Source organism: Ranitomeya variabilis, chromosome 1 (assembly GCF_051348905.1).
Source record: "Ranitomeya variabilis isolate aRanVar5 chromosome 1, aRanVar5.hap1, whole genome shotgun sequence".
Taxonomy (NCBI): Eukaryota; Metazoa; Chordata; class Amphibia; order Anura; family Dendrobatidae; genus Ranitomeya; species Ranitomeya variabilis.
In genome coordinates, this window is record NC_135232.1 from 143,345,000 (window position 1) to 143,366,911 (window position 21,912).

Below are 21,912 nucleotides of genomic sequence, written 5' to 3' on the forward strand. Positions count from 1 at the left end.
CCACAGGACTGCACAAAAGAACGCACATCACGTGACAACGAAGGCCACCAAAAGGACCTACCAACCAAATCTCTGGTACCAAAAATACCAGGATGACCAGCCAACACAGAACAGTGAACCTCAGAAATCACTCTACTAGTCCATCTGTCAGGAACAAACAATTTCCCCACAGGACAGTGGTCAGGTCTATCAGCCTGAAATTCCTGAAGAACCCGCCGTAAATCAGGGGAAATGGCAGAAAGAACCACCCCTTCTTTCAGAATGCCGACCGGTTCAAGGACCTCAGGAGAATCAGGCAAAAAAACTCCTAGAAAGGGCATCAGCCTTAATATTCTTAGAACCCGAAAGATATGAAACCACGAAATCAAAACGGGAAAAAAACAAGGACCATCGAGCCTGTCTAGGACTCAGCCGTTTGGCAGACTCGAGGTAAATCAAATTCTTATGATCGGTCAGGACCACAATACGGTGCTTAGCTCCCTCAAGCCACTGTCGCCACTCCTCAAACGCCCACTTCATAGCCAACAACTCCCGATTGCCGACATCATAATTGCGTTCAGCAGGCGAAAACTTGCGGGAGAAGAAGGCACACGGTTTCATCAAAGAACCAACAGAATCCCTCTGAGACAAAACGGCCCCTGCCCCAATCTCAGAAGCATCAATCTCAACCTGAAACGGAAGAGAAACATCTGGTTGGCGCAACACCGGAGCAGAAGTAAATCGGCGTTTAAGCTCCTGAAAGGCAGAGACAGCCGCAGAGGACCAATTCGCCACATCAGCGCCTTTTTTCGTCAAATCAGTCAAGGGTTTAACCACGCTGGAGAAGTTAGCAATGAAACGGCGATAAAAATTTGCAAAACCCAAACATTTCTGAAGGCTCTTCACGGATGTGGGTTGAATCCAATCATGAATGGCCTGAACCTTAACCGGATCCATCTCCATAGATGAGGGAGAAAAAATAAAGCCCAAAAAAGAAACCTTCTGCACCCCAAAGAGACACTTAGACCCCTTCACAAACAAGGCATTGTCACAAAGGATCTGAAATACCATCCTGACCTGTTCCACACGAGACTTCCAATCATCGGAAAAAATCAAAATATCGTCCAAATATACAATCAAGAATTTATCAATATAAGTCCGGAAGATATCATGCATGAAGGATTGAAAAACAGATGGAGCGTTAGTGAGCCCGAATGGCATCACAAGGTATTCAAAATGGCCTTCGAGCGTATTAAACGCAGTTTTCCATTCATCACCCTGCTTAATACGAACAAGATTATATGCCCCCCGAAGGTCAATCTTCGTAAACCAACTAGCCCCCTTAATCCTAGCAAACAAATCGGAAAGCAAAGGTAAAGGGTATTGAAACTTGACCGTGATCTTATTCAAGAGGCGATAATCAATACAAGGTCTCAAGGAGCCATCCTTCTCAGCAACAAATAAACCTGCTCCCAACGGTGAAGAAGATGGCCGAATATGCCCTTTCTCCAAAGACTCCTTAACATAACTCCGAATGGCGGTATGTTCAGGCACAGACTGGTTGAAAAGTCAGCCCTTAGGAAACTTACTGCCTGGAATCAAGTCAATCGCACAATCACAGTCCCTATGCGGTGGAAGGGAACTGGACTTGGGCTCATCGAATACATCCTGAAAATCAGACAAAAACTCTGGAATTTCAGAAGAGGAAGAAGAGGAGATTGACATCAAAGGATCATCATTATGAACCCCCTGACAACTCCAACTAGTCACAGACATAGATTTCCAATCCAACATAGGATTATGTACCTGCAACCATGGGGAAACCCAGCACGATAACATCATGCAAATTATGCAACACCAGAAATCGACAATCTTCCTGATGGGCTGGCGCCATGTGCATGGTCACCTGTGTCCAAAACTGGGGTTTATTTTTAGCCAAAGGTGTAGCATCAATCCCCCTTAAAGGAATAGGGTTCTGCAAAGGCTGCAAGGGAAAACCACAACGCCTGGCAAACTCAAAATCCATTAAGTTCAAGGCGGCGCCTGAATCCACAAATGCCATGAAAGAAAATGATGACAATGAGCAGATCAAGGACACCGATAACAGAAATTTAGGTTGTACAGTACTGATAGTAAATGAACTAACGATCCTTTTTGTCCGCTTAGGGCAGACTGAAATGACATGAGAAGCGTCGCCACAATGACTTTGCTCTAAGGACGACGCCACAGCGCGCACAGTTTGACGCTCCCGCAAGCGCCGATCAATCTGAATGGCCAGAGACATAGAATCACTCAGACCGGAAAGCATGGGAAACCCCACCATAACATCTTTAATGGATTCAGAAAGACCCTTTCTGAAAATTGCCGCCAAATCATCATCATTCCATTTAGTCAACACAGACCATTTTCTAAATTTCTGACAATACAATTCTGCCGCCTCTTGACCCTGAGACAGGGCCAACAAGGTTTTCTCCGCTTGATCCACAGAATTCGGTTCATCATATAATAATACTAAAGCCTGAAAAAAGGAATCTACATTAAACAAGGCCGGATTCCCAGATTCCAGGGAAAATGCCCAATCCTGTGGATCGCCACGCAGCAGGGAGATTAATCAGAAATACCCTGTACCCTAGCAGCAAGCTGGTCTACACGAGAAGCTAATTCCTGAACATCCATGCTGGCACAAGACTCCTCAGCCACCCATAAATAAAGAGGGAAGAAAAGACAAAACAGACTACAGAAAAAAAATGGCTCAACACCTTTCTTCCCTTCTTCTGAGATGCATTTAACTCATTATGGGCCAGTTGTACTGTTATGATCTGGTGACCTTGGAGCCGCATGAAACTTTCTCTGGAGTCGGTGGAACCTGTACTGACCGCAAATCCTGAACTAACACCGCAACTAGAAGTAGCCGTGGGGTGTGCCTAACATACCCTAGACACCTCGACACAGCCGGAGGACTAAATACCCCTATAGATGAAAATAGGAATGCTACCTTGCCTCAGAGCAGACCCCCAAAGGATAGGCAGCCCCCACGAATAATAACTGTGAGTAGGAGAAGAATAGACACACGCAGGTAGAAAACAGGATTTAGCAAAAGAGGCCACTCTAGCTAAATAGGAAAGGATAGGACAGATTACTAGGCGGTCAGTATTAAAACCCTTCCAAAAATATCCACAGCATATAATACAAAAAATTCCACAATCTAACTAAAGACATGGAATGTATATCTGCCACTCCAGAGAATCCAACAAGACTGAGAAAATACTGACACAATCTAAGCTGGACAAGAAAACACAAAGAATAGCACTGAATTGTGAAGCACATAGCATGTGTGCCACAGGTAAAAAAACCCAGACACTTATCTTTGCTGATTTGGCAGAAAGGCAGGAGGAACCAAGCAGAGGTCCAACACCTCCCAACAACAATTGACAACTGGCAAGGACTAATGAATCCTGCACGCCTAAATACCCCAGTCAGAACTGCAATCAGCAGATACACCTGACCAGGACTGCAACTCAGGGGCAAATGCATTACCACCTACAACCACCGGAGGGAGCCCAAAAGCAGAATTCACAACACTCCACCCAGGGAAGAGGGGTGCTGCCGTGCACCGCAGTACACCTACCTGACATAAGGCAACACAAATAAGAGTAACTGAAAATACCATGCATACAAATATTCACTCACATATAACAGATAAATGCACTGGGGAGTTGAGGATGGGAAAAAAACAAAGTAAGAAGAGAGAAGGGAATTATCACACTTACAAACCCATGTAACAGTCACAAATAACTCCTTCAAACTCCTCACATAAACACCTCTCCTCCAGGCCATGCAGCAAAAGCTAGCTCTGACACGTGTTTGAATCAGGACCCAGATTATATAGGGGATGGGAGTGGCTAACCAAGCTCAGCTAAGGGCTCAGACTCCCAGAGCTTCCAACATGGCCGATTAACCCCTGTTCTGCCAAAATAAATAAACATCATTTAAAAAGAAGGTGATGTGCTTCATTTCAGTGCAGGAGTAGAAACGATTAGACGTTGCAGTCTTCTGGCTCCTCTCTGTTGCGGTAACCACTTGACAGTATGTTTCTCCAAAATGACCACACTGAATACAATTTCTAGAAATAAAAAAATAGCTGTAACTTGACTAACATTAACAGCATCTGGCACAATCATCTGTGTAAAAAAAAATCACCCACAGTCGCAGAAACAGGTGTAAATCTGTATTTTTGGCAATCTTTGTACAGACATCTAATTTAAAAAAAAGATGATTTAATTTCGGCTCCTTTGGAGGCAAATGGTTAAAAAGTCATTAAATTATAACTGTTTCACCCTTGATCTACGTTATCTAAATCTAGACTATTCTGCTGTTTGCAGAAAATGTTCAGGTTCATATTCATCATGACTCTTAGATGTATCATCGGAAAGACAAATATTCCTGTATCCGAGTGGGTACCTGGAATACAATACATAACCATTTTACAATCTGTGTGTTTGATAGGGATGTATCGCTCTTACAGTATGAACATGTCTGAACGGTAATCCCAGCATCATAAAAATGAGACACGAGGGCAATAATTTTGGCTTTGTCTGCCTCACAAGATCAACTTTTAATAAGCTAAGATTAATGGTGGAGAAGCAGGTGTCCTATATAGGACACATGGATGGAGAAGGCATTGGTTGTTTAGGGCATATAAATGTATGGCTAGGGGCCAAAAGTAGTTGTTTTAAATGGAACTTGTTCATTGTTGATAAGTCTTGCATTTCCTCGTGGTCATGTTTTTGTTCATTAAGGCATTATCTTGTATCAGCAAATAGTTGTAAATTTTAGATAAAGTTTTGATTAAACTTTTTTAATATGAGTATACAGCACTTTATCACGCCTGAGCAAATAGTCTGACATTTGGCATCAGGCAAGGGACTATTGAAAGTGGCGCCAGATATGCTGTTACTGTTTTCACTATAAGTAGAACCAAGAAAAGCATGAAACATTGTACAATTATAAGCAGTAGCAACACTGGATGTCATCAAGGAACATAGAAATGGATGAACGCTCATTGGAAATGAAGTGTGACACACACTAGACAGCCTCAGTTGGTGCCTCTATAATAGAGCCCTGATAATGGGGAGATTCATCAAGCCTAAAGCACCATTCCAGCAATTTTTTTTCATTGCTGTGCTGGAGTGGTGCCACTAATCTACAGTATGTTCCTTCCCTAGTAACATACTCACCAGCTGATGTCTTCTTTTGTCATCGGCGGTGCTTTGGTCAGACTTCTGCAGGTTGTGACCAGCTGGATCTCTCCAGTGTTTGCTTTACAAGCTGAAAGTCACAACTCAAAGTAAGTCTATGAGAGGAAGAATAGGAACCTCATAGGCTTACGTTGAGAGATTGTATCTGTTACTTCTGACTTCTGGTCAGTCAAAAGTTGTGGTCACAAGATGGCAGTGCGCCAGAGTTGATGTTGAATTTGCTCTAAAGAATTGTCTTTCATAATAGTTTTGCAGTTTGTATTGTCAGGTGACATCAAGCCCAGAGGTTAGTAATGGAGACGCGTCAATAAGACTAACCCCATAGTCATATTGTATAAAAACACAGGCACCCAGAAAAAAGTCCTTTAATTGAAAGAATGAGACAGACACCTTTAATAAATCTTAATTACACCATACTTACAGCTTCGCCCATTCCAGTGACGCTATTGTAACCTGCAAGAGAATTAAAATAACAAACAACAATATTCCTCCCCTTTCTGCTGAGAAGATAATAATCCATTTCTTCCCACGATGGGTCTAGCTCTGCTACATCTAGATGGCAGGCTGTATGGTAGCATGATGTGACCAAATATCCTGCAATCTAGCAGAGACACTGAGCAGCTTTTGCTACTGCTGCTCAGTGTCTCGTGGTGAACTTGTGGCACCTCAGGAGTCCAGATGCCACAATGGTATTACCTTCCTCACGGGGGAGGTGATGTCATGCCTGGAAACAAGTAGGGATTCCTTAATCAGGTAATACTGCCATGCAACACCGTCCTGACTCCAGACCAGAAGGGGGAGCTCTAAACCCGGTTTCAGGGGAACTTCCCTATAAAATTTTGGTCTGGGGGAGGGATTAGAGAGTCTGCAAGGGAGTCTGAGAGAGTGTGTGCAGGGAGAGTGAGAGGAGAAGATTCAAAGGACAGGAGCCTGGAGTGTGGAGCTGCGAGTGGGCTTACCCCAGAGGAAAGCGCCAAGAGACTGGACACTGGGGTCCATGGTGGTGTGGGAATTGCAGACCCAGCCACTGAACCTGGAGGGCAGGAGATTGCACGTCTCCTCCCCCATCCAACACCTGTAGGGACCTCAGCAAGTGAGGAGTCTGGAGCTGCTGGAGATAGGACAGTGCCCATGAAAGGTTCAAACTGTCAGCCATACAGGTTGAGAATACAGACACTGTAAGGACTCGTGCAGAGCGTCAGGCAGCAAGGGTCAGATATACAGCGCAGAGGGAAGGCCTCCAAACCTACCTGGCTAAGTGGATCCCAAGCTGTTTCAAGGCTGCCAGGACCACACCATCACCTGTTACCTGTACCCTGGACTGTACCTGAATACTACCAGTAAAAGGTAAAGGAAACTGCTATCCCTGTGTCCTGCAATTATGTCCTGCACCCCACAGTCAATAATTCCTCTTACCAACTACCCCGGGAGCCCTGGGGACTAAGCTCTACCTGTGGGGAGCTATACTATCTAAGGTGCAAAACCATCAGCCCCAGAGGACCCCTTTAAGCAATGTCGGCCACCCCTGGCCAAATACCACAGGTGTTGTCACAAACATACTACATTAGACTTTATTCCCATTTCCAATAACCCCTTTTTTACTGGATGCCCAGGGCCACGGACCGGGTCACTGCCACCATGACCATCCTTTTAAGAACTGAACCTGCCCAGTACCGAATACCCCACGGTCCAAGCGGGCGTTCCAAACTCCTATAACCTATCTGATGTCACCTCAAGCGTTAGAAAGTTCTCACGCTCACTTTGCCGTCAGGAATGTTTTAGGAGTTAACCGCGAGACACTAAGCATCTATAGCAGATGCTGCTCAGTGTCTCTGCTGGATGACAGGCTGTATGGTTGCATCAAGCAACTGTGGTGCCCCAGGGTCCTGGTCATCACAGTAGCATTGCTTTCCTCATGGGTAGAGTGATGTTACGCTTGAAGGCAAGAAGGGATAACTGCAACCAGGTACCACAAACATGCAACACATTCACACTCCAAGCCACCAGGGGGAGCTTTTGATCCTACTTACTAGGTGACTCCCCATATATGAAAAAGGGGGAAGGAAAGGATCCAACAGATAACCAATGGTCTATAAAAATAATGCTTTAATATGCAGGGCATAGAGGCGGTGGCAGCAACAAATAGCCACCAAACGCGAAAAAAAGAAGAAAGACAGGCAAGTGCAGGCAGGTAGGGGATCCCAGCGCCTGTCCCCTACCTGCCTGCACTTGCCTGTACTCTCTGGGTGATGTATTATTGATTTTCTTACTTGTATGACATATGTCTACTTTGTATTTATATGTGCTTAGGCTCCGTTTGGAGCTGGGATGGTAGTTATCCGCATGTAATTTAATACGATATGTGCTAATGTGAATTCTACATGCGCTGTAATACATTTTGTACCCTGTAATGTGTATATTTGTTACACTTTAAATACTTTTATGGCACGTATGGGTTCTCAGTACCCTTTCTTCTTTTTTTCGCGTTTGGTGGCTATTTGTTGCTGCCACCGCCTCTATGCCCTGCACAATAAAGCATTATTTTTATAGACCATTGGTTATCTGTTGGATTCTTTCCTTCCCCCTTTTCATGTTAGTATTTGGTAACCGGTCTCATTCCTTGGAATCCATGGCAGTAATTTAAACTGGGCATTTTACTACTAACACTGGTTTTCCTACTTATGTATAATTGCCCAGACTATGACTTACATTTTGTTGCCCCATGTCACCTTCTTGTTTACTGACTCCCCATATATGTATAACTGGTAGTCTGTAGGGAAAGTTAGTCAGTTCCAGGAAGGTCCAGTCAGGAGATGGACTGGATCAGTCTGAGGCAGCAGAAGGGTTTACGGAGCTGTGTAGCCACAGTGCAGCAGTTCCCAGAGAGAGACATTGAGAAAGCCGAATTGATTGCAGTGAACTGGCAGAAGAGCAAAGCACAGGAGAGGACATCAGGGGGAGACCAGCCCCGAGCAGGCTGCCTCCTTCTGAGGCGCAGAGACCGGTAGCCGGAACACCGAGGTTGTAAGGACCTCTATGACTTACATCAGAGACCAGCAGGACAGCTGAACTCCAAGTTACCTGTCCGACCTAACACCCAGGAGGCACATTGGCACCCCTCAGAGGCTGGAGCGTGCTAGAGTCCCTATAAACAGCCTGAAGCCACCAGTCATACAGGTTATGTCCTATCCTACCCGGGGACAGAGAGAGAGATAACATCTGTGAGGACCTTATGTGGAGCTTTAAGCCGTTAGGGACTACACCATCGCGACACTAGAGGAAGGCTTTTGATTTCCACCTTGATAAGGGGACTCCTAACTTGCCTTGAAGCCGGCCTGACCCTGCCTGCCATGTGATCTGGTGCTCTGGACTGCGGATGCTGAAGTCTTCAGTAAACCAAGGTAAAGAGACTGCAAACCTGTGTCCTCATTCTTTACTGCACTCCTCACCATCTTCCATCTACACACCAGGAGCCCTGGGGATACACTTCACCTGTGGGAAGTTATACCATCTAGCTGCTATAACATCACCCCAGAGGACCCCGTAAAGCAGCGTCGGTCCTTAATGGCCGAATACCACAGGTGGTGTCACGAACACAAACTTTATTCCCTTTAAAGACCTTTCCCTTTAACGTTGATGCCCAGGGCCATGGACCGCGTCGCCATCGTGACATCCCCCTGTGAACCGCTGGACCCGGTACTGAGTACCCCATGGCCCTGTGGGCGTGTCAAAACCATGCAGCTGGCTATCTAGATGTAGCAGAGCTGACTGTTAGGTGACATCCTGCTGTCCTTGACTTTTCTGCAGCAAAAACACTGCAAAAAATGATACCTGCATTTTTGCGCATTTTTTCATTTATTTGCAAGAAAGATTAAGGAATTTTATTTTATTAATTCTGTATTAGTTAAAAAAAAAACTATCATTCTGCATTTTGCCTTATAAAAAATGTTAAAAAAGAAGAACTAAAAATTTACCAACAAATTAGTCTGGTGCAGGCATGTACTACGGAGGACAGAGAATTAACTTCAATCCAATATTGCAGCCAGCATGCAGCCGGCGGGTAAGGAAAGGGTGCATCAAACACCCAAAAACCCCGCCCCTAGGTCTAAAGATTGTTCCCTCCAAATTCAGGTGACAGTGTCCCTTTAAGCGACGCTGCAGCGATATCGACAACGATGCCGATCGCTGCAGCGTCGCTGTGTGGTCGCTGGAGAGCTGTCACACAGACAGCTCTCCAGCGACCAACGATGCCGAAGTCCCCGGGTAACCAGGGTAAACATCGGGTTACTAAGCGCAGGGCCGCGCTTAGTAACCCGATGTTTACCCTGGTTACCATTGTAAATGTAAAAAAAACCCAAACACTACATACTCACCTTCTGATGTCCGTCAGGTCCCTGGCCGTCTGCTTCCCGCACTGACTGAGCTCCGGCCGGCCGTAAAGTAAAAGCAGAGCACAGCGGTGACGTCACCGCTGTGCTGTGCTTTACGGCCAGCCGGCGCTCACAGTCAGTGCGGGAAGCAGACGGCCAGGGACCTGACGGACATCAGAGGGTGAGTATGTACTGGTTTTTTTTTACATTTACAATGGTAACCAGGGTAAATATCAGGTTACTAAGCGCGGCCCTGCGCTTAGTAACCCGATATTTACCCTGGTTACCATTGTAAAACATTGCTGGCATCGTTGCTTTTGCTGTCAAACACAACGATACAGGCCGATCTGACGACCAAATAAAGTTCTGGACTTTCAGCAACGACCAGCGATATCACAGCAGGATCCAGATCGCTGCTGCGTGTCAAACACAACGATATCGCTATCCAGGACGCTGCAACGTCACGGATCGCTATCGTTATCGTTGCAAAGTCGTTTAGTGTGAAGGTACCTTTAGAGATACATTGTTGGATTCAGGATATGTTTGCCTACATCATGCTGCTCTCAGATAAGGTAGCAAAAACCTACTGACATATTCCCATTGAACCAAAAAGTTCTATTTGGATCTCGGCTATCCATAAAACATTGTCCCAATATCCTCCTTGCTTATCCAAATGATCTTTAGCAATCTGAAGACTGGCAGCAATGCTGTTTTTGGAAAGCAGTGGCTTTCTCCTTTCAATCATGCCATTCACGTCTTTGTTTTTAAGTGTCCTTTAGATGGTAGACTCATGAATAGTGTTGAGCGATACCGTCCGATACTTGAAAGTATCGGTATCGGAAAGTATCGGCCGATACCGGCAAAGTATCGGATCTAATCCGATACCGATACCCGATACCAATACAAGTCAATGGGACTCAAGTATCGGAAGGTATCCCTGATGGTTCCCAGGGTCTGAAGGAGAGGAAACTCCCCTTCAGGCCCTGGGATCCATATTAATGTGTAAAATAAAGAATTAAAATAAAAAATATTGATATACTCACCTCTCCGACGCAGCCTGGACATCACCGCTGGTAACCGGCAGCCTGCTTTGTTGAAAATGAGCGCGTTCAGTACCTTCCATGACGTCACGGCTTCTGATTGGTCGCGTGCCGCTCATGTGACCGCCACGCAACCAATCAGAAGCCGTGACGTCATCCCTCAGGTCCTAAATTCCTCATTCTAGGAATTTAGGACCTGAGAATTACGTCACGGCTTGTGATTGGTCGCGTGGCAGTCACATGGGCGGCCACGACCAATCACAAGCCGTGACGTCATCTAAGGCCCTGAACGCGCTCATTCTTAGGAAGGAAGGCTGCCGGAAAGAAGCCGAGGGTGAGTATATTCCTATTAGGTATATACTCACCCTCGGACGCGCCCTGCTTCTTTCCGGCAGCCTTCCTTCTTAAGAATGAGCGCGTTCAGGGCCTTAGATGACGTCACGGCTTGTGACTGGTCGCGGCCGCCCATGTGGCCGCCACGCGACCAATCACAAGCCGTGACGTAATTCTCAGGTCCTAAATTCCTAGAATTAGGAATTTAGGACCTGAGGGATGACGTCACGGCTTCTGATTGGTCGCGTGGCGGTCACATGAGCGGCACGCGACCAATCAGAAGCCGTGACGTCATGGAAGGTACTGAACGCGCTCATTTTAAACAAAGCAGGCTGCCGGTTACCAGCGATGATGTCCATGCTGCGTCGGAGAGGTGAGTATATCAATATTTTTTATTTTAATTCTTTATTTTACACATTAATATGGTCCCGATACCGATTCCCGATACAACAAAAGTATCGGATCTCGGTATCGGAATTCCGATACGGCAAGTATCGGCCGATACCCGATACTTGCGGTATCGGAATGCTCAACACTACTCATGAACCTTACAGTTAGCTAATGTGAGAGGCCTTTAGTTGCTTATAGATTATCTTGAGTTGCTTTGTGACCTTGCAGACTATTATACGCAGGGCTGTACTGTTAATTCTGTCAAATGCTAGATGGGCCAGTCCAGCTGTGAGCCGATGCGAGCCGATTGTGACTCTGTTAACAGTATCAGTGTCTACCGCCGCGTACACTGCAAGACAAGATAGAAGAGACAGCAGCTGTGGTGAATGCAGTGGCTAGATTGGTGAGTGTAAAGGTTTTTTCTTCTTTGTGATCTGTGGTGCCCATAACACTGTGTGGGGGTTCATCATACTGTATTGTGGCTGTGAGGGGTACCAGCATACTAAATGTGGGGCTGTTGGGGGATCATCACAGTATATGCAAGGCTTCATTAGGTGTGAAATAACTATATAAGTGCTGCAATACATTTTGTGCTCCATGTCTTTAAAGTTTGGAGATATGACCTACTGTGATTGCACCTACAGTTAAGTCTATATATATTTGGACAGAGACAACACTTTTCTAATTTTGGTTATATACATTACCACAATAAATTTTAAACAAAACAATTTAGATGCAGTTGAAGTTCAGACTTTCACCTTTCATTTGAGGGTATCCACATTAAAATTGGATGAAGGGTTTAGGAGTTTCAGCTCCTTAACATGTGCCACCCTGTTTTTAAAGGGACCAAAAGTAATTGGACAGATTCAATAATTTTAAATAAAATGTTCATTTCTAGTACTTGGTTGAAAACCCTTTGTTGGCAATCACTGCCTGAAGTCTTGAACTCATGGACGTCACCAGACGCTGTGTTTCCTCCTTTTTGATGCTCTGCCAGGCCTTCACTGCGGTGGTTTTCAGTTGCAGTTTGTTTGTGGGCCTTTCTGTCTGAAGTTTAGTCTTTAACAAGTGAAATGCATGCTCAATTGGGTTGAGATCAGGTGACTGACTTGGCCGTTCAAGAATATTCCACTTCTTTGCTTTAATAAACTCCTGGGTTGCTTTGGCTTTATGTTTTGGGTCATTGTCCATCTGTAGTATGAAACAACGACCAATCAGTTTGGCTGCATTTGGCTGGATCTGAGCACACAGTATGGCTCTGAATACCTCAGAATTCATTTGGCTGCTTCTGTCCTGTGTCACATCATCAATAAACACTAGTCACCCAGTGCCACTGGCAGCCATGCATGCCCAAGCCATCACACTGCCTCCACCATGTTTTACAGATGATGTGGTATGCTTTGGATCATGAGCTGTACCACGCCTTCACCATACTTTTCTCTTTCCATCATTCTGGTAGAGGTTGATCTTGGTTTCATCTGTCCAAAGAATGTTCTTCCAGAACTGTGCTGGCTTTTTTTAGATGTTTTTTTTAGCAAAGTCCAGTCTAGCCTTTTTATTCTTGATGCTTATGAGTGGCTTGCACCGTGCAGTGAACCCTCTGTATTTACTTTCATGCAGTCTTCTCTTTATGGTAGATTTGGATATTGATACGCCGACCTCCTGGAGAGTGTTGTTCACTTGGTTGGCTGTTGTGAAGGGGTTTCTCTTCACCATGGAGATTATTCTGCGATCATCCACCACTGTTGTCTTCCGTGGGCACCCAGGTCTTTTTGCATTGATGAGTTCACCAGTGCTTTCTTTCTTTCTCAGGATGTACCAAACTGTAGATTTTGCCACTTCTAATATTGTAGCAATTTCTCGGATGTTTTTTTTTCTGTTTTCGCAGCTTAAGGACGGCTTGTTTCACCTGCATGGAAAGCTCCTTTGACCGCATGTTTACTTCACAGCAAAACCTTCCAAATGCAAGCACCAAACCTCAAATCAACTCCAGGCCTTTTATCTGCTTAATTGGGAATGACATAACAAGGGGATTGCCCACACCTGTCCATGAAATAGCCTTGTAGTCAATTGTCCAATTACTTTTGGTCCCTTTAAAAACAGGGTGGCACATGTTAAGGAGCTGAAGCTCCTAAACCCTTCATCCAATTTTAATGTGGATACCCTCAAATGAAAGCTGAAAGTCTGAACTTCAACTGCATCTCAATTGTTTTGTTTAAAATTCATTGTGGTAATGTCTATAACCAAAATTAGAAAAATGTTGTCTCTGTCCAAATATATATGGACTTAACTGTATGTGCCTTTATAGGGGTCCTTCTATGGACACTACTGCTCAGGGACAGTGTTATAAGGAGTGTGATGCAGCGGTATGACCATACACAGTGAAATGGCAGTGACCCAAACAAGTTCAAACAAAATGTTCTTTTATTGTGTTACTTCACACAGTCAATATAGTATACGGCTTCTTCATACAGTCCATTAATAATGCAAGGGTATATGACCCAGTCAATACACAGGCCGAACTTCCCTTTGTCCAGTTTTCCTGGGTGACCGCACGCCGATAATAAGTCTCTGTACTCACTCAGCGCACTGCACTCTTTATCCTCTGGAGTGCAGCCGGGTACACAAGACAGCCCTAGAAGCAGGGTGTCAGTCTCTCTGGTTCCATTAGCCTCTGTGCTGCTCCACACAGAGAGAGCTCTGCAGACAACTGCCCTGTCTTCTTCCAAGAACACACTGACACACCTACCCCACTTCTACTGGGCTTTTTAATCAGTCACTGCTTCATTATTCTAGTTACAGCCACACCTGTGTCTGTAGTACGCCCTCATGGCCTCACTACGCTTCCATGCACATTCTGCAGAGCACATACAGCGCCCCCTAGCTGTAACAGGGGTCAATGCCTCACAGGAGTTACAAAAGGAGAGAATTATTATAAAACTAGATGGTGGCCTGATTCTAATGCATTGGGTATTCTAAAATATGTATGTATGTATGTATGTATGTATGTATGTACGTCGTGCTTAGCACAGCCACGTTGTATATAGCACAGCCACGTAGTATATAACACAGACAGCCATGTAGTATATACCACAGCAAGCCATGTAGTATATAGTACAGCCACGTAGTATATAGCACAGCCACGTAATATATAGCAGCCACATAGTATATAGCAGCCACGTAGTATATAGCACAGCCCACATAATATATAGCACAGCCCATGCAGTATATAACACAGGCCACATAGTATATAACACAGCCCACGCACTATATAACACTTCCCACGTAGTATATAGCAGCCAGGCAGTATATAACACAGCCCACGTAATATATAGCACAGCCAACGTAGTATATAACACGCATCGGGTATTCTAGAATATGTATGTATGTACGTCGCGCTTAGCACAGCCACGTAGTATATAGCACAGCCACGTAGTATATAACACAGCCACATAGTATATACCACAGACAGCCACGTAGTATATACCACAGCCACATAGTATATAGCACAGCCACATAGTATATAGCACCCACATAGTATATAGCAGCCACATAGTATAAAGCACAGCCCACGTAACACAGACAGCCATGTAGTATATATCACAGCCACGTAGTATATAGCAGCCACATAGTATATAGCAGCCAGGCAGTATATAACACAGCCCACATAATATATAGCACAGCCCATGTAGTGTAACACAGACCACGTAGTATATAGCACAGGCCACGCAGTATATAACACTGCCCACGTAACACAGACAGCCATGTAGTATATAGCACAGCCACGTAGTATATAGCAGCCACATAGTATATAGCAGCCAGGCAGTATATAACACAACCCACATAATATATAGCACTGCCCATGTAGTATAACACAGACCATGTAATATATAACACAGCCCACATAGTATATAACACAGCCCACGCAGTATACAACAGAGCCCACGTAGTATATAGCAGTGTGGGCACCATATCCCTGTTAAAAAAAATTATTAAAAAAAAAAATAGTTATATACTCACCCTCCGGCGTCCAGGGAAGCTGTCCCGACGCACGCGATGCGGCCTCCAGCTTCCGTTCCCAGTGATGCATTGCGAAATTATCCAGATGACTTAGCGGTCTTGCGAGATCGCTAAGTCATCTGGGTAATTTCGCAATGCATCTCTGGGAACGGAAGCTGGCTTGCAGCATCGCGCGCATCGGTGGACGTCGGAAGGTGAGAATAGCACAATTTTTTATTTTTTTTAATTATTTTTAACATTATATCTTTTTACTATTGATGCTTCATAGGCAGCATCGATAGTAAAAAGTTGGCCCGGGATGGGGCGACACACTGGCACAGACTGGAGGGGAGTAGGGAGGGGGCACTGACTGGAGGAGAGTAGGGAGAGGCCAATTCACGGCCGGACTTAGCCTGTCGCTGATTGGTCACGGCCTGCAGGCCGCAACCATTCAGCGATGCAGGATTTCCATTACAGACAGACAAACAGACAGACAGACAGACGGAAGTACCCCTTAGACGATTATATAGATACACTGTGTTCCAAATTATTATGCAAATCATATTTCCTCATATTTTCTCTAAATTACCTATCTGAATTGCAGTCATTGTTATTTTCCAGTCATCTACTATTCTAGTATAATTGCAATGTTTTGGAACAAACTGCCTATGAAAACAGTATCTTTTAAAAAAAAATAAACACTCAAAAAGCATGTTCCAAATTATTATGCACAGCAGAGTTTTCAACCTTTTTTTTTATTTTGAACAAAAAAATGGTCAATTGTGAAGTTATAAGTAGGGTTGAGCAACTTTTATTTTTATAGGATCGGGTCGGGTTTCACGAAACCCGACTTTCTCAAAAGTCGGGTCGAGTGAAATCGGCCGATCCTATAAAAAAGTCGGGGTCGGGGTCGGCCGAAACACGAAACCCAATGCAGTGCAATGGGATACTATGGTTCCCAGGGTCTGAAGGAGAGGAAACTCTCCTTCAGGCCCTGGGATCCATATTTAAGTGTAAAATAAAGAATTAAAATAAAAAATATTGATATACTCACCTCTCCGACGCAGCCTGGACATCGCCGCTGGTAACCGGCATCTTCCGTTCCTAAGAATGGCGCTTGAAAGACCTTTCGATGACGTCACGGCTTGTGATTGGTCGCGGCCGCCCACGTGACCGCTCAGCGACCAATCACAAAGCCGTGACATAATTTTCAGGTCCTAAATTCCTCATTCTAGGAATTTAGGCCATGAGAATTACGTCACGGCTTTTGATTGGTCGCTGAGCGGTCACGTGGGCTGCCGCGACCAATCACAAGCCGTGACATCATCAAAAGGTCCTTCACGCGCTCATTCTTAAGAAGGAAGGCTGCCGGAAAGAAGCCGAGGGTGAGTATATTCCTATTAGGTATATACTCACCCTCGGACGCGCCCTGCTTCTTTCCGGCAGCCTTCCTTCTTAAGAATGAGCGCGTGAAGGACCTTTCGATGACGTCACGGCTTGTGATTGGTCGCGGCGGCCCATGTGACCGCTCAGCGACCAATCAAAAGCCGTGACGTAATTCTCATGGCCTAAATTCCTAGAATGAGGAATTTAGGACCTGAAAATGACGTCACGGCTTTGTGATTGGTCGCTGAGCGGTCACGTGGGCGGCCGCGACCAATCACAAGCCATGACGTCATCGAAAGGTCTTTCAAGCGCCATTCTTAGGAACGGAAGATGCCGGTTACCAGCGGCGATGTCCAGGCTGCGTCGGAGAGGAGAGTATATCAATATTTTTTATTTTAATTCTTTATTTTACACTTAAATGTGGATTCCGATACTGATTTCCGATATCGCAAACATATCGGAACTTGGTATCGGAATTCCGATACCAGATTCAGAAGATTGCCGACCTCATGGCCGACCCCACACAGGGGTTGGGTCGGGTTTCATGAAACCCGACTTTGCCAAAAGTCGGCGACTTCTGAAAATGGCCGACCCGTTTCGCTCAACCCTAGTGATAAACAGTTGTGTCCATAAATATTAGAACAGTTCCTAGATTAGGAGTGAATATTTTGTTCAGAACCAGACCCTAATCAGAGGACAACAAAACATTCACTCCTAATCTAGGAACTTCCAATATTTATGGACACAACTGTTTATCACTTATCACTCTCCCATAATGACAGTTCTGTGCTGTGTTGTGCATAAATATGTGATTCTTCAGATGTTGTATTAGTCTATGCCTGATGAAGAGCCCTGAGTAGTCTCGAAAGCTTGCAATTTGTTACCATCTTTTCAGTTAGCCATTAAAAGGTATCAACCACTGAGGACTCTCAATTCTAAATATTTTTCCTCTTGAGCATGGCATTCAAGGTCTTGTTGAAGAGCTACACCAGTCCATCTGTCTGCAGATGGTAAACAGAGGTTCATAGCTGAGAGATCTGGAGGACTCTACACAGCTCCTGCATCACTTTGCTCGTAAACGAGGTCCCCGGTTCATCAAAATCTCCTTGGGCACAACGGCCCTGGCAAAGATATGGACAAGCTCCCGTGCGATGCATTTAGCTAAAGTGTTCCTCAATGGCACTGCTTCCGTGTACCGGGTTGTGTAATCCATTACTACTAAGATGTACAGATGGCCACGTTCTGATTTAATGAGGGGATCTACCAGGTCCATAGCAATCCTCTCAAAGGGGATTTCTATCACAGGTAAGGGAACTAAGGGGCTTCGGAAGTGAGAAGTAGGAGCAGTTATCTGACAGGTGGGGCAGGACCTACAATAAGGCAGGATCTCTTGGTAACACCCTGGCCAATAGAACCTCTCTAACACTATCTCCTGAGTTTTCTCCACCCCCAGATGTCCACCCAAAACATGAGAATGGCCCATGTCTAAAACCTTCCGCTGGTAAGGACCTGGAACTAACTGCTCTATTATCTCTCCTCCCCTCAGTTTGGTCACCCGATGCAATAACGCGCCATGTACTGCAAAATGAGGGAACCTGGTGTCAGTCCCTGGCTCTTGTGCAACCCTGTTGCATACAGACATATTCTCAAATGCCCCCTTCAATGTAAGATCCCAAAGTTGAGCAGTCCCAAAGTTCTCTTCGGGCATCACTAAGCTAGGAAAGCTGGGCTCCTCTGTGACCATCTCGTCCTCCCCTCCAGAGAGGACGCATAGAGGAAACTCTTTCACCTCTGATTTTGACGGAGTCTATTTCAGAGGGGCCTGGCTTTTGACAGGGGCACTCTGTACAGCCCCCCTTTTCCACAAGTTCCAAATCAGAGCAAAATCCCGCCCCAGTATGACAAGATGGATTAAGTCTTTTACTACCCCAACCTCATGGGGCTTATCACCACAGTCTGCTCCAATGGTTACTCTGGCTGCAAGGTAGTTCTTGGCGTCTCTGTGTATGCAGCGGATGCCCACAAACTTGTTAGGGATTAACTGGTGAGGCATTGCAGCGCTGATTAGGGTCACCAGACTTCCAAAGTCCAACAGCCCCAGAACCATTACCCCATTACGGCACATCATGGGGGACCCTCGCTCAGAGGCGTAGCTAGAGCTTTTGCTGCCCGGGGCTGTTCCCGAGTTTGGCGCCCCCCCCCCCCCCCCCCCAGCTCAAAAGATTTTTTAAAGCCACCAAAATGACAAGGTAGACTTTTTTGGCCAGGCCCTACTCTACTGTAACCTATTAAATATTTGTTAAAGTATGCAGTACAATTTAGGTATATTTTTATTTATTTTTCAATTTTTAAAATGACCTATAATACCACATACAAGGAACAAATACCACAGCACCATGACCAGATGACATATTATCACCACAGTGACCTATAATACTATCTACAAGGCACAAATACCGCCACACCATGACCAGATGACATATTACCACCACAGTGATCAAATAATATCAAATACAAGGAACAAATACCACAACATCATGACCAGACCACATATTACCACCACATAGTGACTGAATACTACAATACTGATAATAAAAAAAAAACACAATACTATCACCATAAGTGCTATTATACACAGGAGAACTGTACTTAGTATGCAGTGTCTGTGTACGGGTAATACAGTGATCACCAGTGACATTATACACAGGAGCTCTGTATATAGTGTATAGGTAATACAGTGATCACTAGTGAAATTATACACAGGAGCTCTGTATACAGTATACAGTGTATAGTGTCAGTGTATAGGTAACACACTGACTCACCAGTGACGTCTCTAGGTGAAGTCCTTCATCTTTCATACCGCACAGACCGCCATCACTTCATCCAGCCAGGACTTGTCTCTGCAGAAAATAACACAGTTATCTCGAGTTCCACTTGCATAGCACATTACATAATTTTCCCAACTTCTACATTACGCCACATGAAGAAGGCGACATAGTGTCACTCTACAGTACACAGTAATTGGACCGCCCCTCCATTTAAAACAGTATACTCAAAAAATAAAATAAATACATCACTGCAGTAATAATATCCCTTAATTAGCCCCTATGGTAATAATATTCGCCATTCTAGCCCCCGTGTGTCTCATTCCTGGCGTCAGCCATATGTTCTCTGTTGTGAAATTGGATTTTGGGCTCCCCCGGTGGCCACTGGTGGAATTGAACTGGTGTGCATCATCCCCTCTGTTCACCTGTTTCCATCAGGATGTGGGAGTCGCTATTTAACCTTGCTCCTCTGTCACTTCCATGCCGGTCATCATTGTAATCAGAAGCCTTTCTGTGCATGTTCCTGCTGCTAGACAACTCCCAGCTAAGTTGGACTTTAGTCCTCGTTTGTTTTTGCATTTTGTTCCAGTTCACAGCTGTAGTTTCGTTTCTGTGTCTGGAAAGCTCTTGTGATCTGAAATTGCCACTCTGATGTTATGAGTTAATACTAGAGTCTTAAAGTAATTTCAGGATGGCGTTTTGATGGGTTTTCAGCTGACCATGAAAGTGCCCTTTCTGTCTTCCTGCTATCTAGTAAGCGGACCTCAATTTTGCTAAACCTATTTTCATACTACGTTTGTCATTTCATCTAAAATCACCGCCAATATATGTGGGGGCCTCTGTCTGCCTATCGGGGAAATTTCTCTAGAGGTGAGCCAGGACTATATTTTCCTCTGCCAGGATTAGTTAGTCCTCCGGCCGGCGCTGGGCGTCTAGGGATAAAAAACGTAGGCAACGCTACCCGGCTACTGTTAGTTGTGCGGCAGGTTTAGTTCATGGTCAGTTTAGTTTCCATCCTTCCAAGAGCTAGTACTTATGTTTGCTGGGCTATGTTCTCTTGCCATTGAGAACCATAACAGTTTGACCGGCCCCAAAGGGTTAAATTAATTGACAGAGAAAGGAGAGAAAAGAGAAGTCTGCTGAAGATTTTTTTTTTTTTTCCCCTTCCCTTCAGTTCTGAGTGTGCTTGTAATTGAATCTCTTGCAAGTCTGCCTATATTGCAGCCTTTCTCTCTCTCTCTCTCCTTCTAATCCTGGAATGGCTCTGTGTTCACCTGTTTAAAATGGATATTCAGAGTTTAGCTGCAGGTTTGAATAAACTCACCACGAAAGTTCAAAATTTACAAGATTTTGTTGTTCATGTTCCTATATCTGAACCTAGAATTCCTTTGCCTGAATTTTTCTCGGGGAATAGATCTTGCTTTCAAAATTTCAAAAATAATTGCAAGTTGTTTTTGTCCCTGAAATCTCGCTCTGCTGGAGATCCTGCTCAGCAGGTCAGGATTGTGATTTCCTTGCTCCGGGGCGACCCTCAGGATTGGGCTTTTGCATTGGCTCCAGGGGATCCTGCGTTGCTCAATGTGGATGCGTTTTTTCTGGCCTTGGGGTTGCTTTATGAGGAACCTCAGTTAGAGCTTCAGGCGGAAAAGGCCTTGATGTCCCTATCTCAGGGGCAAGACGAAGCTGAAATATACTGCCAGAAATTCCGTAAATGGGCTGTGCTTACTCAGTGGAATGAGTGCGCCCTGGCGGCGAATTTCAGAGAGGGTCTCTCTGATGCCATTAAGGATGTTATGGTGGGGTTCCCTGTGCCTGCGGGTCTGAATGAGTCCATGACAATGGCTATCCAGATCGATAGGCGTCTGCGGGAGCGCAAACCTGTGCACCATTTGGCGGTGTCTACTGAGAAGACGCCAGAGAATATGCAATGTGATAGAATTCTGTCCAGAAGTGAACGGCAGAATTTAAGACGAAAAAATGGGTTGTGCTTCTATTGCGGTGATTCAACTCATGTTATATCAGCATGCTCTAAGCATACTAAGAAGCTTGATAAGTCTGTTTCAATTGGCACTTTACAGTCTAAGTTTATTCTATCTGTGACCCTGATTTGTTCTTTATCATCTATTACCGCGGATGCCTATGTCGACTCTGGCGCCGCTTTGAGTCTTATGGATTGGTCCTTTGCCAAACGCTGTGGGTATGATTTGGAGCCTCTTGAAACTCCTATACCCCTGAAGGGGATTGACTCCACCCCATTGGCTAGTAATAAACCACAATACTGGACACAAGTAACTATGCGGATTAATCCGGATCATCAGGAGATTATTCGCTT